The sequence below is a fragment of the Pseudochaenichthys georgianus genome, chromosome 13 (assembly GCF_902827115.2).
Source record: "Pseudochaenichthys georgianus chromosome 13, fPseGeo1.2, whole genome shotgun sequence".
Taxonomy (NCBI): domain Eukaryota; kingdom Metazoa; phylum Chordata; class Actinopteri; order Perciformes; family Channichthyidae; genus Pseudochaenichthys; species Pseudochaenichthys georgianus.
In genome coordinates this window covers 21415834-21434976 of record NC_047515.1, presented here as the reverse complement: position 1 = coordinate 21434976, position 19143 = coordinate 21415834, and the positions used below count along the sequence as shown (strand labels likewise).

At 41.4% G+C, this 19143-nt stretch overlaps 1 long non-coding RNA gene across 2 annotated transcripts; it reads right to left on the bottom strand.

Moving 5' to 3' along the window:
• Positions 1-8858: 8858 nt before the first annotated feature.
• Positions 8859-18939, bottom strand: LOC139434977 (uncharacterized). Of its 2 annotated transcripts, XR_011644259.1 has the most exons (6): positions 18869-18939; positions 18224-18320; positions 17777-17874; positions 16609-16821; positions 16105-16322; positions 8859-9963 (listed from the first exon to the last, which is right to left on the bottom strand). It is a non-coding gene; the product is annotated as an uncharacterized lncRNA (long non-coding RNA). The 2 variants fall into 2 exon arrangements; XR_011644258.1 differs by lacking the exon at positions 8859-9963 and having other exon boundaries at positions 13374-16322.
• Positions 18940-19143: the final 204 nt, after the last annotated feature.

Here is a 19143-nt window from a genome sequence, read left to right as displayed (position 1 = left end):
CTATCATTTATTTTTATATTGGTTTTTCAGTTGAATTATACGTTCAGGGTAATCAACAGTTAAAAATATACTGTTCAAATTATTATTTGTATTTGTTTTAAAGTTCAATAAATGGATGTTTTCAAAGTCAATGAATAATCGTATTTAATAATCGTGATATCAATTATTGACCAAAATAATCGTGATTATGATTTTTGCCATAATCGCACAGCCCTAATTAACACTACTCAAATATATGTCAATTTGCTGAGTTAACTACTAAGCTGTAGACAGGAGACCGTCAACTAAGTTTAGTATAATGGTAAAAATGGGACACAACCAGGCTGGCTGTTTCCAAGGGTAACAACAGTACTTCATCTAACTGTTAGATTGGAGCCAGGAAATAGCAAGTTCAGCTTAGGCAACTGACCTGAACTATCCTTGCTCTGTCCAAAGATAAAATACAATCTACTAAGACCTCTAGAGCTCACTTATAAATCATGTTGCTCTCTTTCAGAGAGTTAGGGGACAGTTAGCTCAGTTGATCTTAGCAGAAAATATTGGACAGGGGAAATAGCCGGCATGGCTCTTTTTAGAGGAAACAAAATCCACCTACTGTACCAGCACCTCCAGTGGCGTAACAAGGTTGTGATTGGCCCCGGTGCAAATATTGTTTTGCCCCCCCCCATCGCCCCAAAAATAAGCGCACGCTGATGCACTCACACAGGCACGGACATACACACTCTTGTCCTTTCTCTTTTTAGCGCCACTCTTGTGCTTTGGTTTGCTGTACATTATAAATGCAAGCTATTACATTTTTTATAATGCTGCCAAACTTGCTGCTGCTAGCTACAGTGCAGTACAGGTTGATTAAACGGTTCGCTCACCACGCAAGGTATCACATGACATGAAAGCAGTGCCGGCTCAAGCCAATTTGATGCCCTAGGGGTCGGCAACAGGCGGACCGCGGTCCGGACCTATAATCAATACATTAATAGGGGATTTGTCGGCGCCTCCCGCTTTTTTAACGCTGAGGTTAGGTCCCCCCCCCCACTTAAATCATGTTCACATGGATAGGATACTAAATACATTTGCACACATCTTGTGTGTCCATATATTTCTGTGTTGGTGGTCATGCCACACCGTGCACATGCATGCATACGTGAGTCATGGTGAGATATCTGGATTAAGAGGTTGCTTTTTCTTTGCACAGCATGAAAGAAAGGCGAAATGAATGGGCTGTGATTTTAGTTTTTTTAAGCAGAGTTTGAGTTCAATCATTTGTACGACCCTCGGAGGATGTTGTAAGAATTGAAAGGAAAAAGGTTCCCCACCCCTGCTGTAAATAATAATAAAAACCCTTGATTTTTAACTTAACATCTCTGTCTCCTATTGATCTGAGTATTGTTATATTTTGCATGTGTTTTTTGTTGTCTTTGTGTTTAACTTGTTGTGTGCTCCTTTTACCCCTCACTACTCTGTCTTTCTGTCTCTGCAGGGCTGGTGTGTGACAGGGGGGCGTGGCTGGTTACTCCTGGCTGCAGATGAGGCACACCTGTCCCCACTCACTTGATTACCTGCTCTTTAAGAGCCTGGCCCTCACCTCACTTCTCTGCCAGAGTATTTTTCATGCTGTCCCGCGGTCCGGAGTGCCTTTCTGCAGCCTGGAGTCTGTTGTAGTTGGTTTAGGAGTTCTTTTTGAGTTTTGGTCGGAAACGTTTTCCCGCAGCTTTGTTTTTGGTTTACTACGGCCAGCCAAGCTCCCTGTCGTCAGTACCTGCCCTGGATTACCTTGTCTATTAAACTTTTTGAAACTTTATTTTTGTCAGTCTCTGCTTTGGGGTCCCAGTAGTATCTAAATGTCACAAGTATATTATAAAGAATAGCCAGTTAATTGAAGCATTATAGCACAGGCCTTTGTAAGATGGTATATAACGCTGTTTTTTTCTGCTTCGAATAGTTCAAACCGGAGAGACGTGATGTAAGGAATACATATTTATTGTTTACACGTCATATGAATGAAATTATTGCCATGATAATACAAAAGGAGAATGGAATGGTGTTTGGCGATTAGGCCCCGGTTTGCAGGATAATCATTCAGGAGGGAAAGAACCGCTCCGATGAAATCCCCGGGGTCTAGCCAATGGTGGTGGTGATGAGTAGGTGGGACCGGTCTGAAGAAGGAAGTTTAGCTTTGTCCTGGAGGAGACGGGAGGCGAGAGGGGAGGAGGCGGGTTGCGTGTTGTCACCTGAAATGACAACTGACAGGGAGGAAGAGCAGGTATTTAAGGAATTTAGCCTGTGCAGCAATTGGCTGCTGAGGGGTGACGCCCTCGTATTTAATGAGGGGGGAAGGGAGCAATAGAGTGACATGTAAGTGACTCGTGTTAGGTCTTCCTTATTGAACTTGCGCTAAAGCTTTCATTTCAAACCGGAGAGACGTGATGTAAGGAATACATATTTATTGTTTACACGTCATGTGAATGAAATGATTGCCATGATAATACAAAAGGAGAATGGAATGGTGTTTGGCGATTAGGCCCCGGTTTGCAGGATAATCATTCAGGAGGGAAAGAACCGCTCCGATGAAATCCCCAAAACCAGTGAAGTATGAAATACTGAGATGAACTGAGTTTCTTACCTTGTGTGATCTGGGGATGAAATAATAGATTAACATATGTATGCGGCAGTGGGCCGGAATCACTGCCGGAGCTTACGGGTCATGCTGAGACTCTGACTGCCGAAATCAGTGCCGGTCTTATCTGAAAACGACCTGAGGGTCGCCTGCCTGGCTAGCAGGGCTTGACTACGCCGCACGTAGGTCGAGCGTCCTGCCGGAGCAGAGATCTTGTTTTGTAACTGACACCGAAGTGTACGGTGGCCCAACGTCCACGACACCGAAGTGTACGGTGGCCCGAAGCCACGACACCGAAGTGTACGGTGGCCCGAGTCCACGAGACCGAAGCCTGCTGGGACCAGCAGTCCACGAGATCGAAGTCTACGGGGACCCCCAGTCCACACCTGACGTTGCAGGGTATACATTTTACACAAACACATTTGAGCAAGGGCCTGGGATTTAGATACCTGCGTGCAGGAGAATGTAGCCCGTTACATGTAGATGCAGCGTGAGACGAGACATTGTTCCCTGTGGGAGGGGGACCACGGACTAGGACAGGAATACAGTTTGAAATCCGATACCATAATGAGACATGTATACGTGTAGACGTGTTATGAACCACCACCAGTTATATGCATAGATACCATAGTTAGGGTCTGAGAGATCTTTGGGAAGCCAGTACGGCGCTGATGTCCGGGCGAATGTAGGTTGTGAAGGCGGAGGAGGACCACCGTCCTAGTTGTTGTAGGGATGAGGTAGAGAGACCTTGATTAGCAGCAGAGGTGGCTGCACCTATCCTGAAGGAATGTCCCGGGTATGATATAGGTGATAGACCGGATTTAATGAGAACTTGCTTGAGGTAGAAATTGACGGGGGCCATGACCCTGCGAACCACTCTCCCTGGAAGAAACCCCCAAAACCCACGGATGGGGCGGCATCCGTGAAGAACCTCATTGAGTCAGAGGTACGCACGAGGTCATCGTAAAAGAAAGTAACTCCGTTCCAGTGGGCGAGCAGGGGGGACCAGAAACGTAGGTCTGAGCGGCAGCCTTCGTCTAAGAAAACGCAGTCATGGAGGTTGTCGACCGCTGATGCTGCGTCCAGGAGGCGGGAGATGAACGAGCGCCCCTGGGGGATGACGTGCATGACGAAGTTGAGGTGTCCGAGAAGGGAGAGCAACTGTTGTTTTGTGATGACTTGTTGCTCGCAGTATGACTTGGTGATGTCCCGGATGCGCAGCAATTTGTCGGAGGGGAGAGACGCCTTCATGTCTATGGAGTCGAGGATGATGTCTAAGAACTCTAAGCGTGTGTCGGGACCTAACGTTTTCTCTTTGGAGAGAGGGACACCTAACTCCTGAAAGCAGTGTTTAAGCTTGGCCAGTGAGATCCCTGAGCTGTCCTGTGGCGGGTCTATGGGGAGGAAGTCGTCCGGTAGGTGAAGGACGGAGGGGATTCTGACGATGTTCAGCAGGATCCGGCAGAGCGCTTCCGAGAAGGAATTGAAGATGCAGGGGCTGCTTCTGCACCCGGAGGTCAGGCAAACGGCGAAAATAGCGTTTGGACTCCCACTTAATACCGAACAAATTCCACTGAGACGGATGAATGGGGATGATTTTGAAGGCATTGGTAATGTCCGCTTTGGAGAGCCGAGCTCCGTGCCCTGTGAACTTGATCATCTTTATTGCATTATCCACTGAGGCATGGTGAAGGGAGAACTGATCTGGAGGGATGATGCTATTGACGCTGCAGAATGGGCCGGAGCGGGGAGCGGACAGATCGAAAATCAGCCTTTTATTTACGTGTGGCTATTCCAATGGGATTTGAATGGAACACTGAGAAGGGGGAGGAGCTAAAAGGGCCGATTATATATCCTGTGAGAAGTTCTTTGTCGATGAGCTGGGAAACTATGTTGGGTTCTTTAGCGGCTGACTGTAAGTTTCTTGCTACGAAAGTCACTGTGGGAGAAGGGAGGACTACTACTGGGGACGGGTGGCGCAGTGGTCTGTGCACTGATCATCAGATCAAGGGGTGAAACCCGCCGCTGCTGCATCTGTAAAGCCGGTGTGTCCTTGGGCAAAACACTTCACCTGAACTTGCTCCTGTGGGTATTGTCCACAGTATCTGACCATTGCATGTATGATATATGTGTAATGTGTGTATATGTAAAAGCACTTTGAGTCATTGAAAAAGCGCTATAATAAATGTAAGGAATTATTATTACCCCGAAGCCTTGGGAGAGCCCTGACAGGAGATAGTCAACAAACACGGAATCTGGGTGAGTAGATAGCGCAGCTGCTAGCTGAGGGATGTTAATGGAGCTTCCAAACTTTTCCTTATGTTTTTTTTTCCACGAGGTTTCTGGCGCAGAGCTACTGTGACGCCCCGTCCACACGGTGGCGTGCGTTAAAGCTTCCAACGCTTCTGCCCATTCACTTTGAATGGGGTGACGTCACTTTTAGCAGAACTGTATTTTGGGAAGCGACGTGGAGCGTTGCTTGCTTCAAAAGTTGAGCAATGTTCAACTTTTGGCGCCTCGGCAAAAGAGTCAGCCAATGAAATCCCGTTTATGCAAATCTGCCAGTACAAGCGCTAGCCAGTCAAACCGCGTGTATGCTGGGAGAGACTACGCAGGTCATTTCCTCATATTCCAAAAAATGGAGGGAAAATTCATTATAGCGGTAGTGAATCACCCGGTGCTGTATGATCAGTCTCTGTTCATCTACCGGGATACAAACCAGAGGAGCGACGCATGGAGGGAGGTGGCAGAGACAGTGTTTTTTTTCTTCCAGTTTACTTCGTTTTAACATTGCTATTGCTTTGTATGTCGGGGGCAAGAGATTCATGTGATTGGTTGTTGGTCGCAAAAAAAAATCCCCAAGCTTCAGACACGCCGACTGCCAACGTCAACGCACGCTGCTGCGTGCGGACCAGTAGCGTAGGCAGAAATGTACTTTAGGGTGGGCCTGTAAAAATATAGGGTGGGCCAGATTTTTCTTCTGCGCATCAGAAGCTAACAGTCCCCGCCGGTACCGGTGGCAGATTACTTTTAGAATACTTCCTTTTCTTCTCTTTTTTTTTCTTTCCTTTCCTTTCCTTTTCTTCTTCTTCTTCTTCTTCTTCTTCTTCTTCTTCTTCTTCTTCTTCTTCTTCTTCTTCTTCTTCTTCTTCTTCTTCTTCTTCTTCTTCTTCTTCTTCTGAATACTTTCTTTGCCATAACTACGGTGGCCGGCAGGTGCAAACGCTAAACAACGGCCAAAAACACACACATAAGCAGGAAACACCTGCAAATAATGAAATGAAAAACCAACAAACCCTGAAAACACATACAACAGAAAAACGCTGCATTTACAGAAATGATGCAAGCTAAACCTACAACACACAATCCCCGAAAACAAACGCAACAGAAAAACGCTGCAAATACAAAAACGATATGCAAAGTCAAAAGCACATACAACCGAAAAGCACATTACAAACAAAAAAGACATTACAAAAAAAAAACATTCCGGAAGTGCTTCAGGCCTCTAGGGGGCGCGCTACGTGGAACAGATTGATGTATGACCAGACATAGAGAGAACGAAGAAGAGGAAAGAAAGTTCATTTAAATGGAGAAAGATATAAGAAGGTAAGTTTTGTTTTGTTTTTATACATAGAGCGTCATATTTACGTAGCTAGCGTTAGCGTGTTTGATAAAAGAGCTTGCAAGAGCCATTGTGCACCTAAATGTAACTCTTGACATAATATAGATATAGTATAGAACCGGGACGCCCCTCCCTACACGCAGATCACACAGACTGGGTGGGGTCTCACGCCCTCACCTCCTGGAGGGGGACTCAACTGAGATGCGGTGATAAAAAGGAAATAAAATAAAATGTAAAAAGTTTAATTAAAATATTAAAACAGCAACACAACATTATTCCCACATTAAAAGACAGTCTGAAGAGGTGTGTTTTGAAGGTGGGGGGGTCGGTGCAGTCTCTGATGTTTAATGGGAGTGAGTTCCAGAGGGAGGGGGCAGCGATGGAGAAAGTTCTGTCCCCCCAGGTTCGGTGCTTGGTTTGTGTGGGGATAGACCTTTATATATACAGTCTATAGACTGTTGGCTTCTGATGAGTTAATTGAAAGACCGTTCTTTAATACTATTATAATATTTAGGTAGCCGAAAAATGTCCACTCTTTTTGACTTAACCTAGCTGTCCTACATTTTATTTCTCCACAGATGTACTGTCCATGCTATGGTTCCAGCGTGACATCTTCGCATGGCTTTTGTGGTGTCTGTGGCAGAGACATCACATTTCTAAAAGATGTGGCTAACAAAGTCCCTGAGGAGATGCCCACCACTAGTGCGCATCTAAGTGCACAGCCTAGCACCAGTGCAGGTAAATAGGTTCTTCGTTTTATTACCAAACAATAAGTATTTATAGAAAACTTGGTTTACAAGTTCGAATTCTGTTATTATACAAATACATCTCTAAACTATGTGGCTTACCTACTGTTGAATGTGCTCTAAGATGTTCCTCAGAAGGGATTGAGGATGAGACTCCTCATAATGAAGAGTAATGAATGTTTTATTCCTGTTTTTTTGTAGCAGGAACCTCAGCTGTAGAGTCCTTTCAGAAATATAGGGAAATAAAAAAGAGGGAGAGAAAGACCTTTTTTACAAAGGGACGGCATAACTCCAAAAATGAAAAGAAACAGAAATTGGTGAAAGTATGCAACGTTTTCTATTATGAATACATCTGTAATTCAAATCTGCTCACCACACTCTCATATAATGTCCGAAAAAACGTTTTATTCATTTGCATTATTATTATTTCTGTTGGAGTAATGAGGAGGATGGATGGCTGCCTTAAACCCGTGAGAGGGAGGTCACTTCCCCTTAATGTTGAACCTCAATGGGCATGTGAAGAACTGTTGGCTGCTGCCTTAAAAAAGCAGAAAGCCTTTAACCAGGATGGAAGATGGTGCCCATGTCTTGTTGTACCCTGATGCGAGGGTGATACCAAATATCCCCGGAACGGACACCCCTTTCAGAGTACAGATGTACACAGGGGCCATTGGAAAGCCCTAACAACGAATTACGTTGTACATCTGTACTTTTGAAGCCGTTGAAAACAGTTGTAAGTGCTTCTGACATATATTCCCCCTTGTTTAAAGCACTAAACTGTATAATAGTTCAAATGTAAACATAACAGTTGTTCTGTCTATATTTCTTAACACAATTCATTCCACCCATCATTCCTTTCTCTTCGTGGTTGAACTTATGAGGTCAAATGGTCTTTTATGAATAGTGGGAGAAGAAATGGAATTTAAGTATCAACAAAAGCTTCCAAACTTTCCTTCTGTTCAAACTAAATATAAATTCCCTCTTAAGTATTGTAATTCTAAATTAACCTTTTTTCTCACAACAATGTTGGTTTGTTGTGCCCCAATGTAAATCCTAATGTGAGAGTGAAAAGGACGGTCAACAATATAATGTACATTTCAAACATTTTGTGTTTCGATTGAATCCTTTGATATCAATCCAATAATTCAGGATTCAAACCAACATTTGATGATTGGTACAGACGTAGGGGAACAATTATTTTTATAGTATTAATCATGACACTTTTATTTTCTTAGGTTACACTGGAACAACCTCTTCAAGTGACGAGGACAGTGTGGTTGTTGTAAAGTTGCCATCTGGAGACAGTCTTGCTGACACCGTGGTCAGTTTGGATCTATCGTGGCATTTATTCTTAATTAAAGTGAATTTATTTTATTTCAGTCAGTCATTTGTGTGTTGGATGCAGGTGTGGGACTTTCCAAATGAACAGAGCACTCCCAGAATGGACAACAGTTTGCCAGGGTAAAATAAAACATTGTCAACATGTTATTTTGTGCCACAAGAAGCAGAATGTTTTAACAGTACAGTAGTTTGAATATATTTTTTGTTTACCTTTATCAGACCTCTCATGCACCCACAACCAGAGTCTGATCGGGTAAGACTAATTAAAAATGTAATTATACCATGTAGGTTTGAATTTGTGAACATGAAATCAATAAATACCTTTGTGTGCTAATGACACTGTCAATAGATCAACTGCATCATTATTATTTATTGGGTAAAAATAGGATGGAGCACCAACCCCATTCCAGGAAGAGGTCCAGTCTGCCCCGGGTCAGAACACCATCTATAGGTAAACGATGTTGACAGTTGCATCGTGACACAGTTGTTTGGTGTGTATCTTTATTTTTACATTTGGTTGTTTGTATAGCCTCCAATCACAGTGGGTAACATTGCCAGGAAGCAGAACAATTATACTTTCATACATTTCCAAAGGACACCGACAACATCTGACATCTTAGTGAAGACGATACAAAAAACACCCACCAATATTTTTCAAAGATCAGATATTGTTTGTTGCATCCATTTCAAATGTTTACAAGGATTGTGCAGGAGTATGACAAAAGTGCTGTTGTCAGTTTAGAACCCAATGTATTGAAAAAAAAACAGGAAGAGGATCGACAAAGTAGTCCTTTTGTAAATATGACTGTCATGCATATACTATGTATTTGAAAGTCATTATTCAACTGTCTTCTCACTGCAGCAACTACACACATGTGTATGCTCCGATCATTATCTACAGCCAGTCTGAGCCAGAAGAGGAAACGGAGCAAACTGCAGAGGAAAGGTATTAATTGTTACTTTTACCACTTCATTGTTCTATACTGTAAATCTTATTACTAGCTTCATCATTTAATATTACAATACATCACTTTGTCTTTCCCAGCACAGAATACCTGACTGCGCCAGACGTTGTTGCAGAACTCTCTGCAAAAATTAAAAATACCTCTTGCAGCAGGTTTAATATTAACCGATCCAATGTATGGGATGGAGCAATCCACGGCTTCAAACGGGCCTCATTCGACCCCTCTCATCAGATGTCAGTTAAGTTCACTGACGATGAGGGACAAACTGAGGATGGAGTGGACACTGGTGGTCCCAAGTGTGAGTTCCTGACCCTCCTAATGGAATGCCTGAGAATGAGAAGAATATTTGATGGTCCACCGGACAGGAAATTCCTCACGTTCGACAATGCAGGTAATGATGTTCGCAAATCTGTCTTATGTTCAATACTGTGCTGTAAATATAGGAGCTGCTTATGGATTTAGCAGCTGGATTTACGTGACAATTACATTATCTTATACTGTATATCTTTATGATAACGTGGCAACTGTTGGTTAACGGGATAATAATTTGACAAAAAATATCAACAGCTGCAAAAGATGACGAATACTTTCATGCTGGGAGGATGATTGCAACTTCTATAGTTCATGGTGGTCCAGGCCCCCGCTTCCTGTCAGAGACGCTCTACCAGCACCTCACTGGAATGAAAAACACCAACATTGAAGCCATCATTGAAGACATTACTGATGACACTATGAGAGCTTCCCTGCTTGAGGTAGGCTGGCATATTAGGGCAAACATTTGTTGTTTTACTATCACAGCCCAACATACAACATGAAGTTGTCTCCCTTATAACCTGTGAAGAATTAGTTTTTTTTATTGTCCGGCCTTCGATAGTTTGTTATTGGGCTTTTATAGCCTCTTTTGGAACCATAACAAACAACCTTAGCTAGCTGTTATGGCAAACCATTAGAAATTATGCAGTATTTATTTATCATACCTAACTGTCATTACAAATATCATTAATGAAAACAAATGTACACTAGTAAGAACAAGTTTGTCATCTTAGAACAATATTAAAAATGTATTCCTCCTTTCATGACATGGATAGTTATATACGCTTTAATATCTCGCCACTTTGATTAATGCAACTCCTTACATTAGGTATCATTCATAATTCTTGCTCCCCTCTGCAGCTGGTCAAAAATGATTGGGGTAATTAAGTGTAAAACACAATGTTTAATAATAAGAAGAAGAAGAATAACTTGGATTTATTTACCTTTCAAGAAACCAAAGGACACTTACATTTATGATACTATTTAATGAGAGTAGTAAATCAGTCAGATTTAAATCGAACACCATAGGAGGGAAAGAAGATGTTACAATTATTGAGAATATATATATTTAATTTGATAAATTACCTGTCTTCCTTCATATGCGAGTTTGACAGCATATTGATTTATGTTTATGGATTATGATTGTTTTCTACCCTAGATATCCAGCGCAGCTACATTGGAGGAACTACATGCATCAATCGACAGAAATTCCAGCTTGTTGCAGACTGCAGGTTGCTTGCAGTACCCTGATGGTGTGGATGGCAAAAACGCAATCATAAAGGATTTCATGCAGTGGTACATCATTTACCGCAACCATTTTGCCATACAAAGGTAATGTTTCTGCACCATTTAACCTAAGTTCAATATATTTGAATTGTTATCGAGTCAAACACATCACCATGTAGATGTTAAAGCAAGGTTATAATTTATATTAGCACCATTCAGACACAAAGCAATGCCAAGTGCTTTACACTTTCAGAAAATACAAAAATTGCATTTAAAACATCATTTAAATTATTAAAAGCAGTTTAACGTGTATTGAAGCTTGGAACAAACATTTAAAGATAAGAAAAACCTAAATCAAGCGTTCTATGACCAATTGTGATACCAAGGCGATTGAGGGTTTACAAGGGTAGAGTTGCAGCTATCGATTCACTGGACAATCCTGCATTGAGATAATTTTATTATCAGTTTAGTTACTTTCACAGAAGTTATTCTGACTTTATTTAAAGGGGACCTATCATGCAAAATGCACCTTTGTACGTCTTTTATACATGAATATGTGTCCTCGGTGTTCCAGGGAACTCACCAAGTGTCAGAAAACACAACCCTCTATTTTCCTCCTTCGCCAAATCTCTAAAAAAAGGGGCTGCAACGGATCTGAAAAAAACGGATCCACATTCCAATACTTTTCTACGTCACAAAGAAGTGCTCCGCTTATTGGTCAACTCTCCACCTATCAGGGGAATGAGCCACGGCCACGTGCATTGCCAAACCTCTCATTCGCATATAGGCATCGGCAGGCTAAATAATCAACACCCCAGTCACATCTGTGTTTTTGCCTGCTCTTGCCAGGATGTCTAAGCCAGTTAAACGTTGTGCTGTTGTTGGCTGCAAGACTCGGGACAGGGGACTGCATGCAATGCCATCAGTGGAGAAAGAAATGAATCTGTGGCTAGACTTCATTTACAAGGGACATGTGCCAGAAGACCACGGAAGATTTCTGTTTGTGTGTTCCAAACATTTTACCACGGACATGTTTATTAACTTCTCTCAAGTCCAACACGGATATGCCTCCAAACTAATGCTAAACCCGGGATCAATACCAACCATCTGGGACCAGGCCAGTGAGGACACATCCAATTTTGAAGCTGTACGTTTTTATTTAGCGGTGTTTTTCCTGATAAAGCTATCTCTAGCTTGTAGCATGTATCATGTAGCTTCGCCGCATCAATGTCGCCTCAAACCCAAATAGTAATCGGTTAGGTGTTTATATATTTTTGTAGCATTTTATTTTGTACGCTCCGCAGTCTTTGCTTTGTCATTTGAATTATCAGGCATTTGCTAACATGTTCAGACATACTGCCGTAATGGCGATCTGTGTGAAGGCTGTAAAGCCACGCCCTAGGCGATAATACAAGTATGTATTCTCCTATTTATTAGTATTTTGTATCCTCTACAATCATATTGAGTAAGTTATAATAACAAACGTAATCTTCTGTAGGCAAGTGCCGTTTTTTCCAGCGTTATATGTAAACGCTTTTGTGATTGTAGTCTGTAAGAACGATCAGATATCATCGATCTGTAAGCTACGCTACGCTAATGACACATGCCGTGTTTTGCAGCGTTATATGTAAAAGCTTTTGTGTGTTTACTTGTTTGCGCACATGAATATAAATGGGGGTGTGTTAGGATACAACACTGTATGTATGCGAGGGGGGACACACACCACGAGTAAAACTGAGCTAAAGCCCCGTCGGTCTGTTGTTGTTGACAAGGCCTTACCTCTAGCAACAGGCTAATTAGTGGCTAGCACTCATTACAGTCAGTCTACTGAGCTCAGCCCCTCTCCAACACATCACCTGCATTGAGTCAGAAACACAGCATGCACGTTACGGTTCAAAACTAACTCAGATTGGAAAAGGCTAAGCAAAGAGCTTTGCTAAATAGAGAGCTTTGCTCAGAAGTTTCAGTTTTTTACATGCATATACTAATCTAAACCACATTTTTTTGTTGTGCTTTTTTTACCATTGCACAGCCCTACGTGGCCAACTTGATGGACCTTATCTTCGACCAAGTCTTTGTGGACCCTGCACCATTATGAGCGACCTGACAGGGAGGAGGTCATCGCCGGGTATGCTACACGGTTCAATTTGGCTGCTGTCTGAACCCAACATCGACATTTCACGGATCAGGAAACTCCCTGCGTATCCTGAGGACAACGCAGGCCGGAATCACCACTCTGATCCTGCGTCCAAGGAAGCCCCAGCACCAGCTCACAAAGCTTCTGTAAAAATATTTAGTGTCATTTATACAAAATACAAGTAGGCTACATTTAGTTTTTTTGTATGGGTTTTTTTAACCGTTGATTTTGACAATAAAGTTCCAAGTTGATATCAAAATGTGTCGTGATTATTCATGTTTGGATGGGTAAAGAATATTCTGATTTCAAAAGCATAAGGTTGTGTGTGTGGACCTTTTTGTCGTACACATGGGTGTGTTATGCCATTGCTGTGTAGTATAATAGTACAATGACAGAATGAAAGATTGCATAAAGCCATATTCACCAGTATTTATTTCCATGAACAATATTAGCATTCGTTTTACAATTTCAGGCAAAACAAACAAACCACTCACTGCTCTATTTGTCTCAACTGTAATCCACCATGTTCAGCTCTGTAAATATTCAACACATTCTGCAGGGAGAACACATTTAGGCACACAGGCTCCAATCCAGGATGGTCCACCGTACAGGTTACTGCATCCGTCTTGACACATTGTGATAAACATATATTGAATGACATGTGAAAAATGTATTTAAACAGACAACTTAGTAAAGCTGTCAAAAATGTTACCTGTGGTATCTCCATGCAGCACACATTCTCCGTTCAGAAGGCATCGTGGCGCAATTTGCACAAAGAAGTCAATAACTGAGCTTTTAAAAACACATGAAACTACACACATTGCTGACAACTGAGGTGTTGTTGGAGTTATACTTTTTATCATCCTAAGTTATTCAACTTTCCAACGGTTGTTGCAGGATGTTGGAAGAAAAGGACTGTAAACTATTAAACGCAATGAGGCCATTGTGTATATATGCTGAAAATATGAATGTCTCCCTTTATAAATATATTTATAAAACGGACAAGTCAAATCAAGCAATCTGATTGGTTCTTAGCCGTGATATACTGAGCGTATACCACGGGTAGAATTGTAAATTACTTTTCACATCAAGTCAGTATCCCTCCGCGTCTGAGAAAAACAGTATACCCTTGGGCTGAAAAGCAAACTGCCTGCAGTTTGCTTTTCATACTGGAACAAGAAAGCAGCGGAGAAGTAACGGGGCAGAAACCCTCCTTTTTACGCAGCGGTCCAGACATAGACATCAAACGGCGACACATATTCAGTGTGCAGTTCCTTTGGCATCAGGGCAGGGATATCTAGATACTTTCCATGGTTTGACATAATGAGTTGTGCTACTTTTAAAGCAAGCAACGATGTTTTCAAATCTGTAATCAAAGAGGTCCGCAAAAACACTATCGGCCAATCAGATTGCTTGATTTGACTTGTCAGTTTTATAAATATATTTACATTTCTTCCGTTACGGAACAAACTTACAAAGCATAAGATGGAAACATTTAAGATTAACTTGGACCTCCGGGGGGTCTTACTATTGAGGAGTACCTATCTCCAGAAAAAAAGCACCTAAACGACGACATGCAGCGCTACGTGAAGAGCAGGCAGACCAACTGAAAAAGTAGCACCATTCAAAAGCTTTCTGATGGGGTCTTGATACAAAGCAGAGAAATTATGACCGTTAGTGGCCACAGGTGCGAAAGCTCTCTCTCGAGCTACTGTAAGCCGAATCTCGGGGACCGGAGAAAGTGGAGGAATATTCTCACCACGCCAAGCAACAGCTAGAACAACCTCAACAAGTAACCACGTAAGCCATGCTACTGATGCTGGACAGGTTTTCAGTGGCTGCACAATAAACGGCAACAAACACATGAATGTAAATAAATAGCCAAATAATGGATCAACGCTCTCTGTCTAATATGTTCGCTAGCTGTTAGTGTTGTTGCATAGCAACCACGTCGCACTATGTTTCGCGCAGAAGGCAACGGAGGGACTATTTTATTTTGAACATCATTATTTACGAATAAAAACTATTTAAATTAGAGTGTGTATTTTTTTTCCCATATTGCCACACTTGGTAACCGTTTTATAAAAGCAATAGCTCACTTCAGGCCGTGATATATGCTCATTATATCACAGCTAAGGGGGTTGTCGACCCTCCGCTTCGCGTCGGGCCGAACCACGCCCCTTAGCTGTGATATAATGAGCATATACCACGGCCTGTCGTGAGCTATTGCTTAAATATATCGCTGTTTTTGCGTTACAAACTGTACACATTGCATTCTTGCTAATTAGCCAAAATATGAACGGAATAAGGAGCAAGCATCGTAACAGAGTAAAATAAATAGGGACAACAGCTTGTCAGCTAACCATTCAGAAACGTCCTGTTGTCGACCCTCCGCTTCGCGTCGGGCCGAACCACGCCCCTTAGCTGTGATATAATGAGCATATACCACGGCCTGTCGTGAGCTATTGCTTAAATATATCGCTGTTTTTGCGTTACAAACTGTACACATTGCATTCTTGCTAATTAGCCAAAATATGAACGGAATAAGGAGCAAGCATCGTAACAGAGTAAAATAAATAGGGACAACAGCTTGTCAGCTAACCATTCAGAAACGTCCTGCTGCAACCGAGATTTTTGCACCTCCACCAAAACCTCCGCTGCTTCAGGGTCAGTTTCTGGATCAAATTGATAGTATGCTTGAACACATGCATTGCTCTGAGATGACATGTTTATTCGACACTCGTAATCACAGCAAGCATGGTAACGTGACTCTCGCCGGCTCATGCCTGCTCTTCTGCAGGGGGGCGTGGTCAGCTGCTGTTCAGAATTTTCAAAGACGGGCTTGGAATAAAGCGAAAATGAGCGAAACGAGGCATGTCTAAAAAATGATCTGTTTGGTATTTTGAAAAATAAAATGTATAAATATACCTTATATAGGTATGGTCATAAACTATATCATTTAAATATAGCATGATAGGTCTCCTTTAATATATGTTATTGGTCAAAAAGTAAAATATGAAACAGAAATATCTAAAGATTATTGATTGATTTACTTTACTGCATGTAAAACCCAGAGGTCATTAAGAAATGAAGTAGATCCAAAATTGGTTCTAATACTTTTTTCAGATATTGTAACTAACCTGGCGATAGGTGATAGTAGATTGATGGGTCTTTGTGTCTAATGTTTCCTAGATTCAAAGACGGACTTGAAGCCTTGGATGTCATTCATGCTTTGGAGCAGCATGCAAGTGTTTTCAGAGCTTGGCGGACTAGTCCACATAGACTGTTGGTCGAGTCCAGAACAAACTGGCCCAAGTCGTCTTGTGGGACTGGGAACCCACAGTCAGTTCCACCGTACCTGGATATGCAATATGTTCAACAGTTATTATTCACATGTACAAAATTGTTCTTGAAATGTTGTTTTGTTGTTGAACTTCTTTGAAAATTAAAAAAGTTACTGTCACGTAATAGTAGACATTATTTGAGTAATAACTGACTGACTGAGGTGAACAGATTATGACACAATCTTAATCTATAGTGAAAAATGTACTTTGGGGCAACTGATTTTTTCTTAGAATTTTAGGCAGTTACTAAAAATAAATCTGAACAAAATTGAGAAATATGTTTAATTGACAGAAACAAACCTGTGTGGCAGGTTGTACATGACATCTGGTTTCCCGGATGGACAACGAGACTGGTTTACAGGTCTGATAATATGCATGTTCCACTTTTCCCTGCATTCGTCAAGGTCCCTCTGTAGCACACCCATGAAGACAAACCGCACTAGACATGTGTGCGCATGACTGAAGTGATGTTTTTCTCTCAGGTCATTCATGAGATCCATCCAAAATTGAGACCTGAAGAAACAGATTCAAATGAGAGCTGTTTTTTTTATACATTGACGATTTCCATGTAATGGGATTCCAAATAAATATATAAAACACATTAATCAAATAACAGTAAACCTGTGGTATGGTAACTTTGTTAAGGAACAGAGAGAGATAAAGGGGTAATCTGTGTTTTAACTGATGATTCCGATCAATTAAATTAAAAAGGAAATCAGCAACCACACTAGGCATACTATGTTTTGGCTGTGCCTGTGGTGCAGAGTTTATTTGTTAAACAATTATTGTAGGAGATCGGAACTAATACACTGAAAATATAATTACATTACTTTTTATAGATATACTATGTTCACTGTCAAGGATGTAAAAAACCACACTTCTTTTCTGAAGTACGACCACCAGCTTTCAATTCTTTGATTTGCTGTTGAAGAGCCATACATGTGACTGGCAGCCCCAGCAAAATGGTCAGTCTGTCTTGATCTTAAAGCACACGGGATGGCTGGCATTGTGCCGTTTTCAGTGCCGCAGTCTGTACGCAGCCTCATACAGTAGGTATGACTCCATGCTCTTGCTCCACACTTCAACCACAATACTTTTCTGGAGTAGCCATCAATACATCCGCTGATGGCCAAACCATAGGGCTTTAGCTTATCATAGCCATCAACATGCCAGACGTGGTTGGGTCCTTCAGAGCTGTATGTTTTTCGTACAAATCGTCTATTACTGCGAAGTTGAACTCCAGAGGAGTCAAGCTCTCTCATCAAGTTCATGACCTCATCCCTTTTTACAGTAAGGGAGTGCTTTTTCCGCAATGTCTGACACATCGAGCGGTAACCGTAATGCTGGCCAGGTCCATTTAACTCTTCTTGAATGGCAGCACGAACATTAGCCAGAGGGGAGTAGTTTTTTTTCCTTGATAATGAAAGACTTTTAATTTACTCTTTAAAGTACGCAGACTCATTTTTACATTGTGGGTAGTTTCCAGAAAATCCAAAATGTCATCATAGCTGAAGCCATCATGAAAGTATTTACGAATGAGGTCCTCTTCTGTGGGGCTGTCAGATGCTGATTGTAAAAAATAAATTAAAAAAAAACACAAGGAGAAAAAGAAGAAAACATCATGTCATGGCTCACTGTCTCAAAATCTGATTCTAAATGTATAATGTTCTCTATAAAGATATAACTAATACACAATTATAAATGTATAATATAAGCTGTTTTGTGTATTTAATCATGCATTGGTCTACAATTTAATGATGGCTTCTACATATTTCACATAAACAGCCAATGAGAAAATGTGTCCTTCATGCTGATAACTAGTGTATGCATCTGCAATTAGTATTCTAAACAGAGAAGTGTGTTGAATCCTTATTTCTTGCATTTGAAACAGATACAATAAAAAAAGTGAACTTACTGTTGTGTTCAACTTCTGCCACAAACTGTACATGTTTGCCACAGAACACTTGAACTGTCCCCAGATGTTAGCCACAGAAAGGACAAAACATGGCAGCCTGAAAAGACATACATTGATGTAGTAAATCCATTTAATCAAGTCAATCAAAAACACATAGTCTAAATAGTGGTTAGCTAAATAAATAGAAAGATACATCATGTTCACCGTTGAATCTGTGTTTTGTTTCTCACTCTCTCCTTGAATGGTCTTCTCTATATTTGTTCTTGAGCATGTCTACTATGCTCCTGTCATTACTTTGTCCCTCTTCACATTTTGTCACTCTCTCTCTCTCTCTATTCAATTCAATAGCTTTATTAGCATGACCATAGTTACAGGCAATTGCTAAAGCTCTGTATAGTTGCAACATCTATACACAAATACATACATATAAACAAACTGCTAAGAATTCAAATGTCCTTTTTCCGCAGTACTCACTACGGCCCGTGTTATTTGCCTGCACTTCATTTGTCATTTATTTTAACAATGTTCTTCCCTCACTTTATCTTCTCTTCACGTGAAGCTCTCCTCTCCTCAGCTGGTGTAGTAGTTAGGCACGCTAACGCTAGCTATATACATATGACGCTCTATGTATAAAACACAACTTACCTTCGTATATCTTTCTCCACTTAAATGAACTTTCTTTCCTCCCGATTTCCATCACTCTTGTTCGTTCTCTCTATGTCTGGTCATACATCAATCTGTTCCACGTAGCGCGCCCCCTAGAGGACTGAAGCACTTCCGGAATGTTTTTTTTTTGTAATGTCTTTTTTTTTTGTAATGTGCTTTTGACTTTGCAGCGTTTTTTTGTTGCGTTTGTTTTCGGGGTTTGTGTGTTGCAGTGGCGAGCCGTCAGGGCCCTCTAGGCCCTCTGTGAGGGCCTA